This window comes from Cupressus sempervirens, chromosome 7 (assembly GCF_028749045.1).
Source record: "Cupressus sempervirens isolate cs-2001-9-10 chromosome 7, ASM2874904v1, whole genome shotgun sequence".
Taxonomy (NCBI): Eukaryota; Viridiplantae; Streptophyta; class Pinopsida; order Cupressales; family Cupressaceae; genus Cupressus; species Cupressus sempervirens.
Genome location: NC_143124.1, coordinates 675,619,484 through 675,646,514, shown reverse-complemented (window position 1 = coordinate 675,646,514; position 27,031 = coordinate 675,619,484). Strand labels below are relative to the sequence as shown.

General features: G+C 37.9%; 1 protein-coding gene across 2 annotated transcripts in view; it reads left to right on the top strand.

Moving 5' to 3' along the window:
* PDX2 (pyridoxine biosynthesis 2) overlaps nucleotides 1-27,031 on the top strand; it is an 88,241-nt gene that overhangs the window by 42,951 nt on the left and 18,259 nt on the right. The gene's annotated exons all lie outside the window — the stretch shown is intronic.

Genomic DNA, 27,031 nt, shown 5'->3' with positions numbered 1-27,031 from the left:
AAGGTTTTACTATGTTCAGGCAATCAGTTATGAACATACAAGCTTAAGAGTTCCCAACCAAGGAAGTAGGCATATCTCTATCCCTTGATTTTGTAGCAGAATCAGAAACTTCACCTCTAGATACTGTATTCACTTGGTTGGTTTCCTTACAAGTTGGCATAGTTGTGGGTCTCAGACTAGAGCCTTCAACCAACACTTGTTTTGAATCATTCATGGGTGGAAATGCTGTGAAACCTTTATGGCCTTCAGCATTGAGTATATTTTTTGGGAATGGTAAATGTTGTTCTCTTCCTATTAAATTCATGTTCACATCAGCACATAATGGCACGAAGACTTCATTAGTAACCTCTACTTCTTCCATAAGTGCAACATCTTCAGAATTTTACCGAGTATCCAATTCTGAGCCATCCTTTTCACCTTCAAGCATTGAAATAACAACAGCTGTCTCCCCTGCATCTGCAACATGAACTGACATTTTACTATTCAATAGTGTATCACCACAGAACTTATGACTCTGATCTTTCCTCGGTGAAAGTTGACGGAAAGTGGAGCTCAAATTTTCAAGCACCCCACTCTTTTAGAGTTTTCAATATCACAAATGGAGACCGAAAATTTGGGGTCCATCAAACCCATTACCCCCTTCCATGAGATATGTTCCGGAATGAGGTGCCTGCATGAAAGAATGAAATTACAAATCCATGATCCTTTTGGAGGATTCCTTATTGTGAAGAAATTCTTATCAACATTTGAAGCCAAGTATTTTGTCTTTAAAATCTTCATTCATATCTTCTCAAGGCAAATATACAAATTCCAAACAAGTTTTGCACCTAAGGCTTCGTTCATCATTTGCTAATCCGTTAACCCAACACTACCTTGATCCTTTGTTTTACAAATTTTCTCCTATGCCATTAAGGGGATCTTATTATCATCATTTGCTCCATTTCAAAATAATTTACGCATCCTTTGACCTATTGCCTTCAAAACCTTCTTTGGGATTTTCAAACACCTCATAGAGAAAATAGGGATTACTGAAACCATGGCCTTTAATATGAGAATTCTCCCTGCTGAAGTCAATCATCTGCCCTCCAGCCTTTCATTCTTCTTATGCAGTCTTAACAAGATCCTTCCACACATCTGCCTTATTTGCCCCTTGAAACAAAGGAATTCCCAAGTGCTTGCTAGGTAGAGAACCAACTCTCATATTTAAATTTTTGTAGATCTCTTTGTGTTTTTGCTTAGGGGAATTGAAAAAGAAATTTGCGATTTATCCCAATTTGTATACTGTCTTGACACCTTGCTGTATAATTCCAACTCTTCTTTCATAATCCTTGCCTCTTTCAAAGAGGCCTCTCTTGCTAAAAAAGTGTCATCTACAAATTGTCAATGAGTAACTGGGTCTGTGCCTTATACTACCTTCACACCTTTCCACTGTTTTGCCATTCTCTTCCTAACAATTAGTCTCCCTAGAACCTCTCCCATAATTATGAACGAAAAGAGAGACAAGGGGTCTCCTTGATGGTTACCCTTATCCAATTCAAAGTAACCTTGTAGACTGCCATTCATCAACACTGATGTAAGTTCCCCATTTTTGCCAGCATTGGAGTTTGAGGGATTAACCCATTATTGTGATCCTTGTAGCCTAATTATTGTGAATAGAGTTTCTTCCGAGGTAGTGGCTTGGCTTGGGAGGGTCTTGTCTTCTCCACAATTTGATAAGTTACAGGTTGGTCTTTGTTTGGTTCAAATTGAATTTTGTTTGGGCTTAGATTTGTGTACTTACTATTTGTGGTAAGTCGGGTGTTGATTGAGATGGACCCTTTCGATTTTTGAAAAGTGCATTTGGTCACATGGAGAAATAATAGGTGTGACTCCTATTTTAGACGACATTTTATATGATGAGTATTTTGGGAGATATTATAATTTTAGTGGCCAAATTATTATTAAATTATTCAAAGGCTTATTATAAAGTTATCACTTTATGACTTCGCTTAAGTTGAGGGTTGGGTCATCACTGGAGGGGGGCATTTATGTAATTAATTATATGTGCAAGCCAAGTATTAAATCCTATTGAGTTGTGTTGGAAAGTTTCAAGAGCTGAGTTCTTTTGGGAAACTCTGCAGTTTCTGGAGTTGAGTCCTTTTGGGAAACTTTTGACAATAAATGATTATAAATATGAGCTCATTTCATTGGAAAAGGCATCCGATTATTAGGTTATCTTATTTTGCTCTTGTTATCTTTGTAACATTTCTGAGTCTGAAGTTTTGTGCCCTTGCTGAGGTATAAGGGTTTGAAGTTTGAGGAGTTCATTTGAATCACTGCTGAGGTATAGTGATTTCATTATATTCTGGATATTTGTTGCAACTCCAGTACTGTGTTTCTTGTGGCTGGGAGAATTGTCTGAACTGAGAATTATTGTGACTCCTTTCTGTTCGTACTGTTACTAAGAAGTCAATTTTTGTGCTGTGAGTGTTATTGCAATTTAATTTGCATAATTAGGAAATTGTTTACAATCATCTCCTACGTGTATAGAGATCACTCTTGCATTTGGGAAAATTTGTGGTGTCTCTTTTTTGTACCTGCTGTTGCTAAGGGGACGATTTGTGTGAGGGTTTTTTTGGACTTATAATATCTGTATAGAATGCCATAGACATCTGCTTCTAGGCGTTCTTGTGGTTTGCATACAGGCGGCTCATTCTAATTGCTGCTGGTGTGGGAGGTAATCCTACTAGTTGGCATCAATCATCATTGATCCTAGGTGTCCAACAATTTGTGTTTTGACATACCTCTTGCCTTCAAACCCTGGGCGATTCAAGCCTGCAATTTATCTACTGCTTGTATCAGAATTTGGGCATTTGATTTAGCAGTTATCATCAAGTGATTGGGTCCAGTTTTTGATCTGCTTGCTTAATGTCTGGAGCTGGGAGTTTACATCTGCATTTTACTGTCAGATAACTACTGCTATTGGAGTTAGAACCTGTGGCACGTGGGCAGGTTTATTGGTGATATTGCGTTGTGGTTAGTAAGCAATTCACAGGGGTGTGTAATCTGCCTGAGCACCTTTATAAATCCCTACAAATTTGGCATTCCCAATTGCTGCAACATCAGTACATTTCTCAGGTTTTGCAATTCAATTGTTATTGTTAATTGATTAGATTGTAATCAGAAACATCAGCAATTAATCACCATTTTGATATTGAGCTCAGTTGGATTGTTTATGTGAGTTTGAATTGAATGAAGGATGACAACTTTAAAATGTAAGTCAGTCAACAACCATTTGCATATTTCAGCAGTACCTTTGGTTGGGCATCTTATTGAAAATCACAAGAAAAAATAACTAGTATTTAACAAGTTCTAAGAAGAGTCCGATTGGGTTCTTTCACTGAAATCAAATGCTTTCTTGCAAAGTGTTTGACAAAATGTCAAATAACTACCTAGCATAGAAAATTGGTGTGTCTCTGACCTATGGTCAGCTAGGGTTATTACAGTGGTATCAAGTGGTTTCCTACCAGCCTGCAGGAATTGGGCTCTGTTATTATTCTGATTAGTGCTTAATTATGTGATTGTTAGCATTTGATTCAATGATTGGTATTCAATGACATGGACAGTGACAGTAGATTCATTCCGGGTAAATATTATACTCGCAGAGGGCATACTTCTCCACTAAGGGACGGAGAATCTGAGATACAGGGTAATGTGAAATAGTTGAATGTGCCAGTGAATGAGTTGAATCAAAATCACAAACGGATGACCCAACTGATTTCAAGTCCAAGATTTGAGCAAAATGTGATATTGATTATTCGAAGATTGAAATTTGATGATACAATGGTGGCTATAGACATGCGAGACATTTCTAATGAAACGCTGCATGAGATGGACATGATGGATGTGTTGTATGATGGGAGTTAATGTCAGGTTGAGTCAGATGATAAACTTGTTGACATGGGCCCCCAGGATTGTGCATTTGATGGCCATGCAATGATAATGGAAATAAGAGCATGTGAGGATACTGTCATATCAACAACCACTTCTGTATCGGTTGAGCCATCTACCTAGGAGTTTAGCAGTGTGCATGCGGTTGTAGATGTGTGCTATGATGATAGTACACATGTTATTGATGATGAGGTGAGTGAGGTATGTTATACTACGGATCAACATAGTGTTGATGTTTACTTCCTAGAGAATCCTAAGTTCGGCATGGATACAACGTTGTCTTTTGATTATCCGCTATTTGAGGTTGACGTTGATCACTCACCTGAGTGGAGTTGGACTTAGTTTTCACCATTTGCAGATTCGGTTCAGTTTTTTGTTGCGGCAGTTGCTAATGTTCCTGTGTCCACAAATTTTGACGTGGTCACATCTATTGTTGATACAGTTGGCATGAATGCATATGGTTCTCCAGTAGTTACGTCTTTTCCAGGGATTGTTGTTGATGATTAGGATTCCAGTCTACTATATATTATTTGGGTGGTGATTAGGAAGAAGAGATTTCCTTTGGAGTTGTCTTTTGGTGATATTCCTAACTCCTACATCATCAACACAAGTTCTAAGTGCTCTATTGTAGGTTATGGTGTTGGTTATGATGATGTTAGTAGTATGCAGTTGGTTCAATGTTGACAGGGGTGTCACGTACTTCTTCATTTGGGATCCAGGTGGAGGTTGGACTTCAGTGTGTTGCCAGATTGCTTGACGACAAGCAATCTTGAGGGGGGGGGGGGGGACTGTAATGTCCCCGTTTTTGACAACATCGGAATTTGAGGTATTAGCTTATTATTGTGATCCTCATAGGCTAATTATTGTGAATAGAGGGTATTTCGAGGCAATGGCTTGGCTTGGGAGGGTCTTGTCTTCTCCACAATTTAGTAAGTTACAAGTTGGTCTTTGTTTGGTTTAGATTGGACTTTGTTTTGGCTTAGATTTATGTACTTACTATTTGTGGTAAGTTAGGTGTTGATTGAGACGGACCCTTTCTATTTTTGGAAAGTGCATTTGGTCACATGGAGAAATAATAGGTGTGACTCCTATTTTAGATGACATATTTAATGATGAGTATTTTTAGTGGCCAAATTATTATTAAATTATTAAATAGCTTATTATATAATATAAAGTTATAATTTAACTTTATAACTTCACTTAAGGGTTGGGTCATCATTGGAGGGGGCCATTTATTTAATAAATTATGTGCCTAAGCCAAGTATTAAATGTTATAAAGTGAGTTGTGTTGGAAAGTTTCAAGAGCTTAGTTCTTTTGGGAAGCTATGCAGTTTCTAGAGCTGAGTTCTTTTGGGAAACTTTTGGAAATAGAAGATTATAAATACGAGCTCATTTCATTGGAAAAAGGCATCCGAGTATTTGATTATCTTATTTTGCTCTTGTTGTCTTTGTGACATTTCTGAGTCTGAAGTTTTGTGCCCTTGCCGAGGTATAAGGGTTTGAAGTTTGAAGAGTTCATTCGAATCATTACTGAGGTATAGTGATTTCGTTATATTCTGGATATTTGTTGTAACTCCCGTACTGTGTTCCCTGTGGCTGAGAGAATTGACTGAACTGAGAATTATTGTGATTTCTGTCTGTTCATGCGGTTACTAAGAAGTCAATATTTGTGCTGTGAGTGTTATTGCAATTTAATTTGCATAATTGGGAAATTGTTTACAATCATCTCCTCTGTGTATAGAGATCACTCTTGCATTTGGGAAAATTTGTGGTGTCTCCTTTCCTGTACCTGCTGTTGCTAAGGGGACGATTTGTGTGAGGGTTTCTTCGACTTGTAATATCTATATAGAATGCCATATACATCTGCTGCTAGGTGTTCTTGCGGTCTGCATACAGGCGGCTCATTGTAATTGCTGCTAGTGTGGGAGGTACTACAACTATTTGGCATCAATCATCATTGATCCCAGGTGTCCAACAATCTGTGTTTTGACATACCTCCTGCCTGCAAACCCTGGGCGATTCAAGTCTGCAATTTATCTACTGCTTGTATCAGAATTTGGGCATTTGATTTACCAGTTATTATCAATTGATTGGATCCAGTTTTTGATCTGCTTGCTTAACGTCTGGAGCTGGGAGTTTACATCTGCACTTTACTATCAGATGACTACTGCTGTTGGAGTTAGAACCTGTGGCATGTGGGCAGGTTTATTGGCGACATTGCATGGCGGTTAGTAAGCAATTCACAGGGGCGTGTTATCTATCTGGGCGCCTTTATAATTCCCTACAAATTTGGCATTCTTAATTGCGGCAATGTCAATACTTTTGTTAGGTTTTGCAATTCAATTGTTATTGTTAGATTTATTAGATTGTAATCAGAAACATCAATTGCAATTAATCACCATGTTGATATTGAGCTCAGTTGGATTGTGCATGTGAATTTGAATTTAATGAAGGGTTACAACTTTAAATTGTAAACCGGTCAACAGCCTTTTGTATAATTCAGCACTACCTTTGGTTGGGCATCTTATTGAAAATCATGAGGAAAAATAACTAGTATTCAACAAATTCTAAGAAGAGCCCTATTGGGTTCTTTCAGTGAAATCAAATGCTTGCTTGCAAAGTGTTTGACAAAATGTCAAACAACTAGCTAGCATAGAAAATTGGTGTGTGTCCGAGCTATAGCCAGCTAGGGTTATTACAACTGAGAAGTGAGGGGACTCAATACATCTTTTAACCCACTCTATCCATAATCTATCAAACCCAAACCTCTCTAGAACCAATAGTTGGAAACTCCTGTCAACCTCATCACATGCCTTCTTTATATCTAATTTAACAATCATCTTCTCAACCTTAGACATCTTTATTGTGCGAATCATCTCATTGGCAACTATTACACCCTCATAAATAGATTTGCCTGGAGAGAAACCACATTGCTTTGTAGATATAATTGAATCCAAGACATTTTCAATCTATTAGCCATTATGTTGGATATGACCTTATAATTTGTTTTCCATAAGGCAATTGGCCTAAAATCCTCCAATGAAAAGATTTCTGCTTTCTTTGGGTCCAAAGCAATGAAAGTATCATTTGGATCCTTTAGGATAAAACCCCCCTGCCTAGACTCCTCAACAACCTCTCAAAGGTTATTTGCAAAGAGATCCCAAAACTTTCGAAAGAACAAAGCTGAAAAACCATTCAAGCTTGGAGCCTTATCACGAGCCAAACTGTCATGTCCCCTTCTCCACACTAGTGTTATGGCGCCGGGTTAATCTATCTCCACATCCGGATAGATTAATGGCATCAACAGTCAAGATGCTTACCAGTCACATAGGAGATTTATCTTAAGTGCATCATTTATTAAATTAAAAGTTCTTTGATAAAGTTACTTTATGTTTATTAAGTCATTTACTTTATAAAGTGACTTAAGTGACTACAGGACGAAATTGTTGTTCTATCCCACATCTCTTATTCCAACGCTTTTCCCTCACTTCGAGGTTATAAATAAGAGTCTTAGCCTTCGGATTTGAACACACAAGAATTTATGAAATCAACGCTTTGACATGTTCTGGTTGCTTTAATGTGATTGGTTAGAAACTTTGAGGATGAAATCCCTCGAGTTAAGTTTTCCAAGGAAGTTGGACGTCACCCCAAATTTTCCTCTTTGAAGCTAATGCACAATCTAGGCAGAAATTGGCAAAGATGAATGTGATCATAGTTGGATCAATTGGAGGTAAGTACAGTCGAAATACCTAGCAGTGTAAGGTTGAATACATTATCTGATTTCCATTTTGAAGAATAGTTATTCTGGCTGTAAAAGAAGAGTGTTGGGTGAGGGAAGTAAATGAGATTTTCCTCTTAGCATGTAAAACCCATCATAGCATTTGGAGGACGTTTTACGGGTAGGAAGAGACACGACATTCCAATCACCAACTGAACTATTAGCGTCTGCTTCCATCGGCATGCTGTTACATTTTCATCAGTGTTGAAACACCAGTAGAAAGGATATCACCTCAGGTCAGTAACTTTCCTTATTTTGGAAGCCACGGGTTACTACAGAGATCACAGGAAGCAGACTTCACCAGCAATAGGCATCTGAACTTCACGTCTGGCAAGGAGGTCACGACAGGTTGAACTTCCTTCATTGACAGTTTCTCACGACAATAGCAGATTGGTCACGACATTGACCATTTCCATCCTTCATGGGTTAGCTGAGTCCCTCCATCAGTCAAGCGGCAATCGAGAACATAGCAGATGGTAGCTGGTGGAAGCTCCAACATTGGTGACAGGTTGTAGTACTGCAGTCAAATACTCTCCAACGTCACACAAATAAGTCGGGTCTATCATTTCCTTTGTTTTCTGCACATTATTGAAACTGTCCAGGCTATAATACTGTTAATTTACATTGCTGAATATAGTGGAGGATTTTTGCCTTACTGTTATCAATGTGTTATGAATAATAAATTCTAACTTCAGTCTGATCCTTCTGGGTGGATTTTGAAATATTACTGGTTAATCTTATCAACTTCTAGTATTTGAATCAATAAACAATGGTATAGATTGCTCTGAACACATATCTACTGAAGGAATAGAGATTGTTTGATAACTGTTTGACGAAATACCCTAGTTACAGATTAGAACTCAGTGGGGTGATAATTAGGAAAGCTTATTACAGAACCAAAATGAGCTTTCTTTACCTCTTCCAGTGACATAGTATTAGTGAGCATCCGCTGTTTAGCTTCAGTCGCACATGTAGGAATCACCGATAGAACCAGCTCCATTTGAGCTTCTCACCTAATCATTCTTGTTTCCCTCCTTAGAAAGAAATCTACCACTTCCCTATTAATTTGCTCCCTTTCATTTAAAAGTTTGCCATTATCATCTATTACATTTTTATTATTATTATGAGCTCTTCGTTTTTTCACCGAGTTCTGGAAAATCTTTGTAATATGACCACCATCATTCAATGAGGTTTCACGTCAGTTTTATTGCTAGAAAATCTCCTCTCTGGTCAAATTGTCAAAATCTCTTCATAATCCTTAATCAATTGCTTTTCTAAAACATAATCTTCCTCCTTATTCCATTCTCAATCACCTTGCCATTTAGTAAACCAAGGGTCTATTCCATGTTTAATTTATCTACAAAAATGTTTCTAAAATGCTTTCCATTCCAACACTTTTAACTTTTCTTTTAGAAATTGGAGCTTTTTGAAGAAGACAAGCTATGTTACCTTCAAACCCCGATGCATTCAACCACCAATCCACTATCAACTTTGTTGATGTCAGTTTTGTACCACTACATAACATATAGCAATTGAACACCTAATATAGAATATCAAATGCTCAATTCCTCTCTTGAAAAGTTAATATTCATGAAGACATAAGAAAAACTCCAATGTTCCTTACACCTGTGGATACTAATTTAGTGTATCGATGCGATTTTCTGGTAATCACATAGGTGGCCTTACACTATTTGTTTGAGGACAACTTGGACTTTTGGTGGGATGATGGTGACGATGTTTTGTATGAGTCCAGATGATGTTGATGATGGCGGTGATGGTGGAGGGTGTATTCAAATGACTTATGCCTTCCTAACTTTCTTGAATGAGATCCGACTAATCAAATACTTACTACTCTACTCCTACTCCTACGAATGGAAAGATTAGCAAATGGATAGGTATTGAATTTGATGAAAGCTAACCAGTGGCTCTACCTCCATAGATGCAATGATTCAAGGGAAAAGAATTAGTTTACCACGCAAGGCTTCCCAACAAGCCACTAGGATGCTAGTAGTCTAGTTATGGATCCCTATCAAACATCCACTAATACTACCATGCAACTATCCATCTACTTTACTCTTACTTAACAACTTCTTGAAATGAAATCTACTTTGACAACTTCAAAGGAAATCTAATTCTAACTATTGGAAGTAGAAACCATGCAACAACACCAAAAGTTCTTAATCACCATGCAAGTCACAACAATGAGAAAGAAAAGCAATTTTGGCATTATCTTAGCAACAATTTTGTTCGACCCTTTACAAATGAGAGCAAATGGCCTTATATAGAGGCCAAAATTTACAACCGACAGTAGAGATTGTTGGTGTTTTAAAAAGTGCTAAAACTACTAAGCGACAAAATGCTTAATACCAAAATGACAGTACATACACAATCTAAAGACTAGCCTATTCTTATTAACAATTGCATATGTAAGGTATTTGGACCCAACTTCAACAAAACCACAGATCGTTTTCTACTCTTTTGGCTCTGCAAAACCAGGGTGGGTGTACCCAGGGATGGTTCAAAAGTGAAACAAATGTATGAGGATTATTCTTAGTTTCATTCTGATTCTCATTTCAAGATCCTCAAACATATACATAATTCTTACTAACTTGATAAACACATCCCATAAACAGATATGGCCAAGAATTCTTCTATAGATCTGCAGATGTTTTCAACAACAATGGCTAACTGAAGCTAAAACATTCCATGCAGAGAGGTGCTGGCCAACTTTGAAGATCTACAGGAAGTAAAAGTAAAATTTGATTTGATGATGCATTTGAAAAATCATTTGGAAGATATTTCTCCTTCAGCTGAAATAACTTGATCAGTGCCTAATCCATTGGGGTTCAGAGTCTATAGCAAATTCTTAGATCTAATTTGTTGCCTTACAACAAATTCTATCAGCAATTCTTATTAGAACTTATCATTCAAAAATCCTTTTCAATACTTAAGGAATCTTATCACATTCATCAAAGCCTTTATTTAATCTATTGAATTAACAGCAATGATAAATGGATATACAACCTAACTAGATTGCATTCAATTGCACAAGCTTTTACTCATACAACATCAAGGTAGCTAAGTATTTAAAAGGAGACAAAATTCAGAAAGAACTGATATGGGGACAGTTCATAGTTTGTATTCATTTCTTTTGAAAATAGTATATCCTTTACAATAGACTCAGAATGGCCTTCAGAAAGAAACACAGCTCATTCTATATTCATATATTCTCAAAGAATTTGACAAAAATACATTACAAACTTACTTTCAAAATTTGGACCAAAAACCAAACTAAGCACAATACTTAGAAGAAATAGAATTCGGACCATTCTTTAGCCTTGGGATCTCACTTAAATAGTGTGAGATGCAACAAGCTTCGGGCTAAAGAAAGTGACAAGTGTCTTCTAAAAAATACTGACAAATGTCTGTCATAAAAGACAAAAACAAATATCAGAGAAGCTAATACATCGAACAATCCTTGGTGGGTCCCTTTCTGTTATGCTTCTCAGTTGTTGAAACAAGAAAATAAGATCTGATTCTTCAATTATTCTTCATCCTCAGAGTAAATAGCCATGAGGTTTGAAAGTGATGTATCATCTTTAGTTACCTGTAAATTTACTTCAACCTGGGGATTTTCCATGTCCTCATTATTAACTAAGAGGGTGAACTTTACTTTTACATTTTCCTCCTCATCATCTTCTGACATTTGTTCTAGAAACTGAATTTTTTCCATTTATTAAAAGCATCATCATCTAGCCAGTCAAAACTTAGAGCTTCTCTTTGTATCATTATTAAAGAATTTGCATTTTCTTCTAAATCATCAAATTCTTTCCTCATAGCAGTATAAAATAACTGTATTTTTACTAGCTCTTCATTTGTCTTTGCCCAGAACCAGTGGCTAGTTTCACTCATGATGTTTATTATTCTTTCATTGAATAACTCATCCATCTCCCTTTTCCACTTTTCTTTTTCTTTTATTGTATCAACAGATTCTAAAGCACAAGGAAATAGGGTGAATTTTTCAGCAATATATTGGGAAAAACAGAGTGTTAATCTTCTTTGTAAAGAATCTCTTTCATCATCAAAATTCTCTAGCTTATTTAATAAATCAAAAATCTTCTCAACTTGATGATAAGGCATTTGGACTGCAGATATACATATGATTTTTTTATCATTATTTCTCTCCCTCCATTTCTGTGCAAGAAGAGTCAGTTTATCCTTATCTCTGTTCAACTCATCCATGAGGGCTGCAATTCTTGTCAACTGATCAAAAAAAGTTGACCATTGTATTTTATCCTTCAGCTATATTACACCCTGCTTTAATTTTTCTTCATATTGATTTCTCAATTCTACTTGCAACTCATGCAATTTTGTTTTTTCTTCTTCAAATTCCTCTGCAGTATAGAATTGGGGCCTTTCAGGGGTGTCAGGTATTTCAATAATAGGGGTTGATCCAGATCCAACCAATGGCTGTGAAGGGTATGCAATTGTAGGTGCACTGGATTCTCCCATTTTTCTTTTCCCCAGTATCCTCTCCATTTGAGACATTTTGTTTTCCAATGATTGTATTTGTATACCCCTTTCCTCATATGCCTTCAAAACTTCTTCAAACCTAGCATTGAGTTGGGCAAACTTATCTTCTTCTTGTCCAGATACAACACCACCCAATTTTAGCATTTCTGAAGCCATTCCCATTACTTGTTTACTACTTACCTCACCAACTCTGTATACTGTCAATGTACCAATATGTTCTGCAGTGGGAAACTCATGCATCCTGGTACTTTCTCTCTTATCTATGGACCACAAAACAAGGGCTTGGTGGTCATCACTAAATTTGACCCCTCTATGAGCCTGTAATACTTCTTCAGCAGTTGTCAGTTGAACATCCTTCTGCTTCCTTACTGAATCAAAAACAATAGCATTTGCTATATCCCATTCTGGCAGAAGGAGGACTCCTGATTGTCTAACTATTTGCCTTCCAGCTTCAGGAGTGAACCGGGAAAAATCACTCAAAAACTTTGATTTTACCTCTTCCTTGATAACCGGGTCAGATTTATTTGGTTGCTCAGCCTTGATTTTCTCACAGGCTTTCTCAAAATTCTTTATATTTAATCTCCATAAAAACTGAGCAAAAGCCCTAGATCTTACAAAATTTTCATCATTAATAAATCTTTTAGAAGCCTGGGCAACAATTGGGTCAATTTCCTTACCTTGGTAATCAGCAATGGTCAGGTCCAAGGAAGGTGTAGGAGGTTCTTGTGGCTCTCCAACATCCAGGTCTGTAGAAGTGACAATCACATCCCCTTCTCCTCCCATTTGTCTAATCTGTTCCTTTAGAGATGCCTCATCATCTATCTGGATTGGAGACTGGCTTGGGGAGTATTGTTCTTTTTGAGAAGAAGAAGATCCCTGCTCCAATTTTCGTCTTTTTGGAGAGCTGGCTGCAGATGGACTTCTTGGCCTTGGCTTCTCATGAGTGGGTACCTGTTGCACACTCTGAACCATGACATAACCTGCCCTTTTCTGCAATGTATATTGGCCAGGAGTTACTACATTTCTACCACTCATTCTTCTTTGTATTTCTGCTGCCTTGTCTGGGTGTGCCTTAATAAATATATCTTTCTTTTCATTCATAGTTTGAATTATTATAGCAAAATTATTCATTAATGCCTGTATTTTATCTCCCCAGTATTTCTTATCTTTCAATGGGTCGTACTGGGGGTCAAAAGCATTAATGAATTCCAGGTTTTTACTGAAAACTATCCATTTCTCTTTCCTTAATTCATGCTCCTGCAGTGTGAAAATATTTCTGATTATATCTTCCGGATTGTAAACCCGATGTACCATATGGGAAGCTCTCACCCTTTCTCTTAATAGATCATAGAATCCTTCAGGGTCAATGAATCTGGCATGAGATTCTGCCATGTTATATTTATTCAAAAACAAATTTAAATGCTTCCACCCCTTTTTAACAAAAACAAAATCATGCACTACAGTAACCATTGGAAAGAAAGTGCCCTTCTTGACCAATTCCTTCTCATCTATAGTACCTATCTGCCATAAGAGCTCGGCTATCCCTATCTTCAAAGGTACATGAAAAGGTAACACATGAGGTTTTCCTAAGAAACCATAAACTCTTATTACTGTTGAAACATTGTAGGGAATTATATCCCCCAAGTTGTGACTGACAAGTAGCCCTTTAGCATGGTCCTTGGGTCTGACCAATTCTAATAATGCTTGTGGGATTCTAGGGCTATCTCCTCTTAAAAGTAGTCTAAGCTTCGATGCAAAATACTTGTCAAATCTTACATAACTAGCATCAGTGGCCTCTGAAGTCATATCCACACTCCATAATTGCACTGGATTCCTTTCTCCATCTTTTGTGGTTTCTAACTCCATACCTTTGGAGAAGAAAGTATATCCTTTGTATAAACATACATGCATCATCAATGAATACCTACAGAATGGTTTGTTTACTTTCCCCTTTGCTATTCCAACCAGATCGTTGTGAATCTCTTTTGCTAGGAAAGTGGCAAAATCCAGAATGGTACTCATTCCAAATTGAAGGGTTTGAGCAATTATAAGGACCACAGAACCTGGAATTTGATCACCCTCATCTATCCCCAAGATCTTGCAAAGAGAAAAATATAGTGCTTGAGCTCTCAAATTGAAATGTCTTCTTAACAATGGCTCTGGAGTACTGGCTGTGATCACAGGCAAATTACCAACCCTAGCAGCATGCTCCTGCAGTGGCCCTGTTCTCAAGTACACTCGTTGTGCATCATATCTAGCTTGCAAATCATCCAGATCAATGATTTCATCCACAACGTGGTTAGGGTTTAGGTTGAAAACCTCATTGAACAGTTCAGGACAAACCCTAAAAAGGTTGACTCCTAAATGATTTTTTACCCACCCTGTGATAGGATCATACCTCTTTGCCAGGTCCATCAATAAATCACTATCAAAGAAGACACTGGGGACTACTAATTTTCCAATGTCAAATTCCCATACATTGCTCATAGGAGTGTCCAGTTTTCGCTTTGAAAACCATTTCTTAAACAACTCCAAACCTCCCATGGAAACCTGGGCATCCCTTATCCAATTAGCTTTGTCATAAAATCCTTCTGCCACAACCAATCTAGGGTTTTTTGGAATGAGTTCCCTTCCCTTAGTTATTTCATGCATTGATAAGGGGAATTGTTCGAGAAAATCATCATGCACTGAATGTTTTAGATAATCTTTTTGTCCAGTAAACTCTTTTCGGGGCGGCATTTTTAATGAAACTTTCGAAAATTCACAACAGCAGATGCTTCAAATTTTACTCAGAAAGTCACAGAGCACTTACCCGCCAGAAATCGCACTTCTGCACTATATGATGTCTTCTACAATTTTATTGGAGTATTAACCGAGAAATTCCGTGCCTTAGCTCTGAAATCTTGAATGCCCTTTTCTTTCTGTGCTTTGGTGATTCATTAATGGTGAAATTGTGGGTTCTTTTTATGAATTAAAACCGCACGCACTAGGTCTGGATCACATTTACTCTCAGTAACCGTTGCCTGCAATTTGCACTCAAATTTGAATCCCATCCGTAGATTTTATTAGATCGCACGGTCCTGATTTAAAAATAACAAGGCTTTACAGTCTTTTTTTTGAAAAATGCTACGTGTCACTATTGCGCTTCCTCGCATTACTTAAAAACCTGCATCTTTATTATGCAGGGATGCGTCAACCGTCGATCAAGACAAGATCGACGATCGAAATAATCCATTTCGTATTAACGACCAGCTAGCTATACTGACCAATAGGAAACTGCCATATTAGCTCATACTGTCTGACAACACTTCACGCCAGCGGATACCGTATCTTCTTCTGAGCAAGCAAGTGTTTGACGTCATCACGGACATGTGTCACAAATGCGCTTCCCCGCATTACTTAAATACCTGCATCTTTATTATGCGGGGATGCGTCAACCGTTGATCAAGACAGGATCAACGGTGATATTGCTTCTCATTTATTAAGCAACCAAAAACCCTTCTGTGCATACCTAGCATTACACGTCTTCAGTCATTTGCAGTGTAGCATATTGAAATACAAATACCTGACCCCACTTTGCCACGCGTCACCACTGCGCTTCCCCGCATTACTTAAAAACCTGCATCTTTATTATGCGGGGATGCGTCAACCGTTGATCAAGACAGGATCAACGGTGATACTGCTTGGTAAGTAATCTTCATAGCTCTGCCAATGAATCCACCAATGATATCGCGGAAAAACAAAACGTGTGCAAAAGTACTGACAAAGCTGACATACAAGAGCTTTTGCGACGTACTGGATCTCATAAAACATTAGGGGCTACGTGTCACAAATGCGCTTCCCCGCATTGCTTAAAGACCTACAACTCTATAATGCGGGGATGTGCTGACCCTTGATCTTTGATAGATCAACGGTGATTGAAAAACACTTTAACTTGGCGTCCTTTCAAACGGGAAATCACAATTAAAGGTACATGAAAGGTTTACCAAAGGCATTTTGACTAAAAAAAAACATTAGGATAAACAACCCTGCCAAAATTCTTGAAGAAAATACCTTTTTTAAAAATTTGAAAACGAGGGCGCCACAAAACAAAAGCATAACTGATTTTTCACCCAAATATTAGAAATTTTCTATATTATGAAAAATCACACCAACAGAGATAAAGAGGCAAAACTGACGATCCGGATTGGATCCTAGAAACCCTAATTGGGGTTGCCACCCCATCGGCCAGTGAGGAGATGCCACCTCATCAATGGACCGATGAAAATAAAGGAAAATTGGCAACCAATGAGAAGGCACCAAAATGGTGGCCAATCAGAATCAGACACCTACCCCATCCTAGAAGAAAGAGAAATTGCCACTTGGGCTTACCTCAAGTGATCTTCTAATATAGTTCTACCCTTCCCTTTCATCTTTTTAACCAAAGTAATGAACTCAGCTAGCTTGTCGTTGACATCCTTCATGGGAGGACAAGGTGTGTGTTTTATCTTGAGCTGAGCTGAATTCATCATGCTGCTTGCAGTGTCTTCTCATGGTCCTTCTTATACTCTTTTGCATATCCAATAAAGGCATTGAGGGAGGCAAGGGTGCCCAAATGTTTCTTCTTAATAACAACCTTCCCTAACTCATCCAATCTTGATCCCAACTCTGTCTCATTGATGCTCTCCTCTTTGATATCTTCAAAATCAAGTGCTGCCCCAACGTCACTCATGGTTGAAATGGAAGTGTCAACGCTTGGGCGGTGTTGTGCAATTTTGCTCTGTACCTCTTTGAGTATTTTCAATTTGATAGTCAATGCAACAAACCAAGACTCAACCGTACTCAATCCTCCTACATTAACCAACTTGGCCCTTTCCAAATATTTTTCTAGTAGCCCAATGAATGTCTGTAGCCTAGGAATGACTAAGTCCTTGACTGGAAGGAAATCCTTTTACTGTACTTCAAATATTTTGAATTTGTCTCTAACAGTCACTAATGACCGGAATGTCAAGATAAAGGAAAGCAAGAAATTTTGCCCGTCTTGGATTGTATCATGGATCCAATCCTTGACTTCATGCAGCTGAGCCGATATCTCTTCTATGTTGCTCTCGCTGTCTTGAGGAAGTGCTGCTTGGTGCAACTGTTGGATAGGCTAGCAATCTCTCCAATATTTGTTTTCGGCCTCCAACTTTATGATCCTTTCATATTCCTTCCTCAACCTTTCTTTGATTGAAACTATACCCTCCTGGATCTCCTCACATTCCATGTCATCCGTGTTTCTTCCCAAGTTATGCTCCACTATTTCGTATTCTTGAGATGCAATCTCATCCAATGCCTTGTTAACTATTGGTATAGCAATCTGAACCTTTCGATGACCATCGTTGTCGCTCCTAATCACCTTTACCATTGTTTTTGCCATTTGCTTCTGGTTCTTGCTATCACCCTTTTCCATTAATCCTTGGATGTCTTCAACTTTTCGGGTTACTATTACCTCACCTCTTGGCATAAGCATTTGCCTTAACCATAGTGGTGCGGTGCATCTCGCCAAATCTTGATTTGGTTCAATTAGCCGATCATCACCAACGGCCTTGGGCGCTTGGCTTACTTCCTCAATATCAATTGGCCCATTGTCTCCACTAGTAATTGCCATGTCATCTCCACGTTGATTCTCTGAGAGAGGAGAGTACTCGGTGCTATCACTGTAACCACTTGATTTTGAATTAAAGCTCACCTCTATTGCGGTCCCTTGTTCACTTGTGTTATCTTCTTGACCTCTAGCTTCAATTATACTTTCCCTTGATGGCACTGCATTCTGTCTCTTTGCTGGAGGTTCCGGATGTTCTTTACTTTTCTCAACCTCCAAAGCTCTCTTCTTGCTTCTAACTGTTTCTTGCTACCGGCTACTTCCTTCACCCTTCTGTCCAACTGATTCCACTGGACCTTCCTTTGGCTTCATCTTCTCATAAGTAGGGTGTACCCTTTGACTTTGCAATTTACTCAACTTCCCATTGTACCATGATTTAGTGCACAAATCAACTGCTCTTGTAACTGCCTCCAAGGAAGGATCCTGGTGATCATTCCAATCCATTGGATTCAATTTTGTTCCCTTCATTGTATTATAATCTTCTTTCAACACATTTTCATCATCTTTCAGTTGATCGGGAATATCAAGGCCTCTCCATCTGATTGCCCTCATCATGTTCACTGACAACCTTGAGAAAGCTAGCTTTCTCACATGAAAGTCATCTTGTGCATTGGCTCAAAAATCTTCTATAGTAGGGACATGTTTAAATGCATTTCCGTGAGATGCCTTGATAAGACCATTAGGATCGAATCCTTGCCTTGCTCTGTACCATCTTAGATGATACCATTCCAATTCTTTGTCCGTAGTTGCAAAAGCGACAGGATTGGGGCAACTATCATTGCCAATTCCAAATGAGAAGGTAATCCCCGTCTCACCCTTGAGTTTCATTATTTTGTCATAATGCTCAAGTTGCTTAGCCAACTCCATCAAAACTACCTTGTCGGGTGGGTACCTTGGAAGTCTCTTGGGACATACTATGCTTCTTGCTACTCTAATATGGGTGAATTGCAGAAATTGGATGAACCAACTTCCATATGTCTTAAACTTTGCTTCTGCTTCCGATGAAAGCCTCTTAGCAGGTGTCCCTTGTAGTACTCTTATTGTCTTCACGGCAAAGGCATCACAAAATATTTTATAGTCTTTGTTGTTGTGCAAATGAAGTTGTGGATAGCACTCATGCACCAAACATTGTCCCGACCCATTACCAATTACTCCTAAAGTCCCAGATTTTCATGCAATCTCGCAATCAAGTAGAACAGATAGGATGCCATATAGAATTGCTTTTGATTTTGCACAGTCCTTAGTTGCAATTCTAGATTTTCGCTTATGATCCTAGCCCAATCAAATCTTCTTTTCCCTTTTTCAATTTCATAAATAAAGAAGTACATCCAGTTTTTGAATTGCATACCTTGAGCTAGGCCCATGATTTGGCTGAGGAGCACAATGAGATCGCCATATTCTAACTTGAAGTCTGACACGGTAAGCCTAGATGATTTGGTGATTCCCTTCTTTCCTTCGTGTAGCCAATCCTGCTTTAGATGCATGAAATAAGCCTCTTGGTTATCCTGAAATGACTTGGCTCTCTGATCCATCATTACCACTGTCATGCTCTTGTATTGGGGAATGTTAAATGCTTTTTCGATCACCTGTCGGCATGTTGGCCAACACTCTTTTCCCTTCATAAAAAATGATGGATTTGCTAACCAAATTAAACCTGGATGCACATTCCATAACCAATTCTGGACAAGGCAAGGTAGGAGGGAAGGCCACTGCGTGTACAATTCCACTTTTGTAAACCTTCTTTTCCATGGGGGATTGTTCTTCCTTTAGTCTGTCTTTTAGCTGTATCATGTTTACTGTACCGATATTGGTATCAGTTATCCACCTCACTTTTGAGAAGGTGGTCTTGGGCATCATGCCCTCATTGTCTTTCTTAGTATTCATTCCCTTAGGGTTCTTGCTTGCACTAACATCTTACCATCCTAAACATTTATTTCCGCCCTTTCGTTCTAAGTGATATGGACTACCCTTATTGATCTCCAACCTTCTTTCTATCGATGGATTCTAACTTATTTCTGCCTCGCCAATTCCTATCACTACACTTATCAATCTCCAATCTTCAACTTAGGGGTGAGACTACCACTTATTTCTGCCTCTTCGTTACCTTAGGATGGACTACACTTATATCTCCCAACTTCATTCCTAGGGTGGTCTAGCTTATTTCTGCCTCGCCAAATGTCCTATCATGGAATCTACACTTATCTCTCCAACCTTCAACCTATAGATGAGATGATGAAGTGGTGGATGATGAATGTAAGAAGAACATAAGTGAAACAAAACCAAGCAAGAACAAGGAGTGAAATCCGCTTAAGAACCACCTTCAGCTCTAAAAATGAATTGAACTTACCTTTACTAATAGCTGGGTCCTCTTTGAAGTTCGGATCAGACCTTAAAAAAATCAAGCCTTTTGCAAAAAATGATGCCCTAGCAAGAAATCAGAATTTTGTCTTCTTGAGATCGCCCATGCACTTGCCACCAATCGGGTCTTGGACCAAATACCTTCCTCACAAATAAAATCACCCAACTTCAAAGGCAAAAATTGCTTCCCTTAGAGGAAATCAGACCTTCACAATACTATCCAAATTTTGTTTAAAATGCCCTAGAAGTTACCGCGAATAAAACCCTAACATGCATGAAAAATCACCATCATGGAAAGCTGATAAAAAATTGCAGGTATGGATGCCAAGAAAGTTGCCTTGAAACCCTAGTTTGCATGCAAAATTGCCAATGTAGAAATGCTGCCAAAAATCGCAAGTGCTGCCTTGAAGAAGTTCGCCAACTTTGGAGTGCAATTATGAGAGGAGGGGGGGGGGGGGGGCGGGCGGTTCTCCTTTATAGGAACTTTTTGCCTCTCACCAAAGAGCCGACCTCCTGCATGATATTAAATGGGGTTTAAACACTCATTAAATGGACCATTTAAGCCTAAATTGTAATTACTTGTTCTATTAGTGGATTAACTTATTGAAAGAAATGGAAATTAAATTGCCTAAAATTGTAAATTGCAAAGGGAAATTGAAATAATTAGCCATTAAGAATTGAAATTCTCCCCTTGATGAATTTTGCAATTAAAATTCCTTTGGAACAAAATTTAGAAGCGTAAAACCACATTTCAATTTCAACTCAATTGCCCTCTAAAAAATTTCACTAGTCATGTTAGACAATTTTAAATCATTCCAAATGAATTTTTTTCATCAAATCCAATTTTTTTTACTTGCAATTTCAATCAAAATTTCACAAAAATAAATTCATATAGGCAATTAAAAAATTAAAATCGAAATCCATTTCATCCAAAAAAAATTGTTTTCACCAAAATTTTCAAGATTTTCAAAACAGTGATATCCAAATTTAATTTTGAAAACGTTTTAAGTTTTTCAATTTTACCAAATTTTCAAAATTCGTTAAGTCCCAAAATTCACAATTTCATCCTGCCAAAATATCATTAAAAAAAATTTGTAGTTTGGAATTTGTTTGGCCTATATGGAAGAAACTGCCAGTCCATGAAAATCAAAATTAAGTTGACATTGGGTGAAAACAAAACGAAAATGCCTAAGGGGCCTAATGGCGAATTGCCATTTTACTGAATCCGGGCAAGGCTAAAATTGTCAAGGCGACCAAAAAAAATCAACATCACGCGAAAAATTGCCAAGGCAGAGGTCGAAAATGGGGGTCCCCAAAATTTTGGAGAACCTCACAACAATCTCCTTGAAGCCTTTTCTTAACCACATCGCTTCAAATTTGAAAGGGCACCTATCTAGGTAGATTCCTCTTGAATGCACAATCCAATTGGAAAGTGGTCTGAACCATGAATTGGCAATATTTTTGGATCGCAAGTCCATTGTGCATTACCCCAGTTTCTTGCTAGCAAGAAACAATCTAACTTTTCTGCAATGTTTAGTAAACTAACCCTTCTGTTTGTCCAAGTGAAATTCCCCTTTTAAAGGGAAGGTCAAGAAACCCATTTGTCATTACAAAATTGTTAAAATCCCTTTGGCTTTGACCCATCCGTCCTACACGTCCTTCTTTGACTTATCAAAAGGACTCAGGAGTGCATTGAAATCTTCCCTTAGAATGCACACTTCCCCATCTAGAAGTCTGAGAAGATCTGATAACTCCACCCACAAAACCTTTTTTGAGCACTACTATTCAGGGCATAAACATTATGACTGAAAAATTAACACCCAATTGTTTCAGAGGTACTCTCATCCACTGCCATGATTTTTCCTGACTGACCATCACAACATCAACAATCTCCTCTTTCCACAAAACTCCTAGACACCCTGAAGCCCCTTGGGTACCTACCAAAAGGCTCTTCTATCTTCCAAAAACTCTTCCAAACCAGTCAAAGTCTTGTTTAATTTTTGTTTGTTGTACAAAACCAGATCAGGTCTCACTTGACCAAAAACACCGCTTAATCAAACGATTCTTGTCAAGGGCATTGCAGCACCTGACATTCCAAGATAGTAACCTCATGGCCGCTAGGATTCCCAAACTCAGTTTGCTTTGACCCAGAGTATTTCTTGCGATTGCCAAAAAATCCCGATTTGACTTCCTACCCCTCTTCTTCTTCTCCCCCACTTTCATTGAGTTGTTTTCTGCATTTGATTGATCCAGCAATTTTTTTGCCAGCAGTCCTAAACAATCCCCCAGGCTCAAAAAGTCCTTATCCAAGTTCTTATTTGAATCATGGTCTGGGCCAAAGTCTTCCATTTGTCCACTAGAGTCCCTCACTCCTTCAAAGGAGCTATCTATCTTATGGATCAACGTAATTTGAATGTCTTTAACCCTATCCTCCATCTGATTCAGAATGGTCTCTTTTGATCCCATAGCATTACTCTCTGGCCCCAACACAAGTTCCCTATACCTCTTACCCGGTTTCACTATTCTATTAGCCCATGCGATTTCCTCCACCCTTACCTTGTTTACTTCCCTTTTTTGTGTAGGCTCATTTGATTGCCTTCACAAAAAAATTATTCTTGTGGATTGAGTCTGCAATCCTCTGATCTTCCCTTTTGGAAGATTCTAAGCTCACCTTTGTTTTATCATTTAGGAAACCCCTTGAATGCTCCATATAAGTAGAGATATTCAGATCTTCTATCCCTCCGTCAGCCAAAATCTTTTCATAGGATAGTTTCTCTGTCATTACTTCGCTGCAGTGTTAATTTTCTTTTTCAAATAAAGAATCGATAGCTCCTTTCTGATGCAACCAGCTTTCTCGGGACACTTCCTCATTTGTTACCAAGGCCACTTTTCTCTCGCCACTGATTCTACACCCTTCAATCGCTCCATTCACAAATCTTGGTTCCTCATTTCTAATATATGTATCAATTTCTCTGCCAAACCATTTTGCATTAGACCTTTGCCCTTCCCCTGCTCTGGAGACATTTCAGCTTCATGATCTTCACCATGACAATGCGAACAGATCTTCAATTCTTCTTCAACCGATAACGGTCGCCTCTAGGTCCTATTATCAGTTATTTCTTCCACCGTCTCTTGTTGTGGATGACAAGGTTGCCATATGACACAATTTTGGGGGAACATTTGAAAAGTCTCCTTATCCATCGTTTTCATATGTCTTATATAAGATCTCGACTTATTTCCTATTTGCCTCAAAGACTCATCATTCCAATATACCTGCGGAAGATTTTGCAAGCCAATCCTTATGGAAAACTCTTGAATTTCTTTGAGGGACAAAAGCCATTCTCCTCCCCATTTTAAAAAAGGGCGTGGCTTTTCAGATAGCTAATAGACTTCATCTATTCTTTCCCATTTATTAGTAGAGAAACCACATTACAGTGAGTTTAAGTTGAGCTTACCTTTTCTATTTCTCCCTACTCCTTAACAACTTTTGGTTTCTAGAGCTTCCTTACTAGACTGGAAAAATCCACTGGATCTCCTAACTTCATTGATGTAAACAAAACTTTTTGGGGCCCATTTCTAGAACTCCCATACCCATCATCCACTTTCTCCAATCTTTATACCTGCTATCCTCTTGCCTCCTGTCATATTCTTGCCTTTGATAACCTTGCTTGGAGTCTTTACGCCTGTTAAACGACCATCTAGGCTTGTTAGATCCACTATAGAATTGTCCTGCATGTCTTTGAAACCCTTTCCTAGAGCAGTTGGAATTGGATGTATTGTAATTAATTCTATTATATGAACATTTATGGGAAGATTCCAATGTGTGGCAAGATTTAAGCTTCCAAATTTGGTGTGACCTTAGCCGCGAGCCTCCTTGGATGAGTAATGCTTTTAATCATTGGTACATAGTCCAATTCAACAACACAACTTGTAAGCTCTCTTAAACTCTCTCCAACAGCATGACAAATGATGATTTACGTAATGTGATGTGACATGAAAACAACTAGTGGCTTGAAAATGATATGAGATGTTGGTACGGATTAATAGAAAAAATATTGTTTGGAAGTGAAATTATTTGGTGCTTGTGGCAATTACAAGATTATTGGGGCAAGAAAGCAAAAACTTGTACAAGACAAAAATCATAAAGTAAATATTTTGATAAACACAAGTTTTCTTATAGGCGTAGGATGATTTTGTGTCAAACACCTTGTTGATGTAAGATTGCTTATAGGCCTAGGACGCTTTTGAATCAGAAAACTTGTAATATTGAAAAATGGGCATTCTGACTTACATTTAGAGCTCCCAGCCAAAAGAAATCCAGAATTGTTCACCTCATCTATTTTCCACAATGTTGAGTACTTTGTTGATTGGTTCTTTGACTTCAACCATTTTTCCAGATAACTTCTTTTCCTTGCGGTCCTTCCAACTCAACCATTAGAAATTTCCTCGTTTTCTTTCTAATTGAATGTCCTATACCACAAAGTAATATGACCTTTCAATTTAGTTCTTGTAATCTTCACTGTTTGTGGATGTGAGATCTCTCAACATTCAAGATATTCCCCCATCTCTTTCAATCGATCAATGAATTTAGGCTCTCTTACCTGCCTTTTTTATAATGTTTGCAAAAACTTGGCTTCTTCTCTCAGCTCTCTGTAGAGGCATCTTGACTTAGATCAGCTTCCACATTGTCAACTGCTCCACTTTTGGCACTTGGCCAAAATCTAGAGACCTTTGGATACCTTCTACCCAACACCTCAGGGATGGCAGCTATTTTCACTTCACATTTCTCCCTTGAGCAGCTCACAACTTGCTCTGTTACCAACTTGACATGGTCATGGATGGAGGTTTCAATGAAGAAATATCCATGTAGACTAACACAATTTCGGTCATAAAATGTATTGTGTAACACAACTGATATGGAAGCAAATTGAATTGAATAGATAAGGGTGTAGAAACATTTGAAGATCGATGGTGTGTTCCAATTCTCACTACCTTGTTGGAAGATCTCGATTGCAATGGGAAGATGACAAGTCAAGAAACTTTTTCTTTTCCATTCAAAGGATTGCTTTAATAATATTTTTATAAGGGCAAAGAATTGTAGTCTCCTCAAGTTTTACAATTGGTATCTTCCTTGGAGATGGAGAGTCTAATGCAAGAGGTTGAGAATTTTTTTCAAAGTCTTGAGAAGGGTTATAATTATATGGCGAAGATGATTGTTTAGTGGAGTTTGTCTCCCCTGTAGGCATGATATTTCCATGTGCATACATGAAGAGGTATGCATTAAAAATCTAGAAGTTGTGAGCCTTTGTTAGAGTGTGTTACTAGAAAAGGAGAATTGCAAGTGTATGAATGGAGTTGGAGTATGGTGTGGCTATTGTCCATGAAGACATATAATAGCATCAGGTTTCTATAGAGTATAGTCAGAAAACAAGGATGGGCCTTGTCAACATTGAGGCCTTTGCTAATTATCTTGAGCCACCAAGCAGTGTCTGATTCTCATCCACAATTTCTCTACAAGAGCTCTGGTGGAGTCTACAATAGATACCATGGTTAGATTTACGAGCTACTATGTCATGTCCCTGACATGAAGAATACCTAAACAAACAACTGGATTAAGGAGTTTAATAATAATAAAAGTAGTGAACGTGTACTTAATAAAGAAGCAATTTCATTAAGAACTTTTTCTGATAAACAGTATAACAGCGATTACTTGAGATGATGTGTTGTACGGCAGTAAATACTAAGAACAGGAAATTAATAGAATTAAGGTAGAATTAATACCATTATTGAAGTGAAATCATAATACACATACACATACACATACATATACACCATTATAGAAATGAAATCATAAGCCACACACACACACATACACCACTATAGAAGTGAAATCATAATCCATATATATAAATCATAATAGAAGTGCAATCAGAATTATAAACACACACACACACAAACACAATAATCTTAGTTACCGGGTGCGTTCACCCAGGGGTAGCATCCAAGTGCAATAGTGTGAATGGTGCTGTGGTTGCTTCTTTAATTGAACGAAGTGATGACTTTAATGCTCTTGATCAAAAGCCAGACGAAGAGTATCATTTGTATTGATTTGATATTTGACATTGAATGATTATCTTTATCAATGTCAACTATGTTTTCAATTCTGTGTGTGTATTGCAAATTATGGTATATATGTATAGCACAGCTGTACACAGCCATATTGTATCTAGAAAACTAATTGCTGCACCAGTAAGCCTATATCCGTAGCAGCAACTTAGCCAACATGCATGGAGTCCTTTGTAAAGGATAGGAGAAAATAAATCCTTGTGGAGACCTTGTTAAAGGCCAATTCAGATATACATCTTTTGTTTGTTAACTCATATTAAGCTTCACTTATAATCCATCTTTTGTAATAGGATTTTGAGTTTTGGATCAAGCATTTTGGACACTAAATCCCACCCCTAACTTCTCTTTTTCTTCATTTGAGTTGATTTCACCAAATTTGCCACCTTCTTAGGTGGAGATTTTGGCCTTTACTAATTTATGACCAATTTATTGCTCCCTTTGTGAAATCTTGTGCATCTATTTGTAAATAATTCTATTAACATATACTTGTATATGCTCTTTATAGTATACAAGGCTTTGTTATGTCTAATTTTTTTATAATCTCTTTAAATTGTTCCCATATATAAAGCATGAATGTAAGCATTGGACATACTTCATCTAGTGGCAGCTGATTGGGTTTTTATCACCTTGGAAATTTGACATATTATTACAAAGCCACAGTAAAAAGCTTTCGTCCAAGTAAA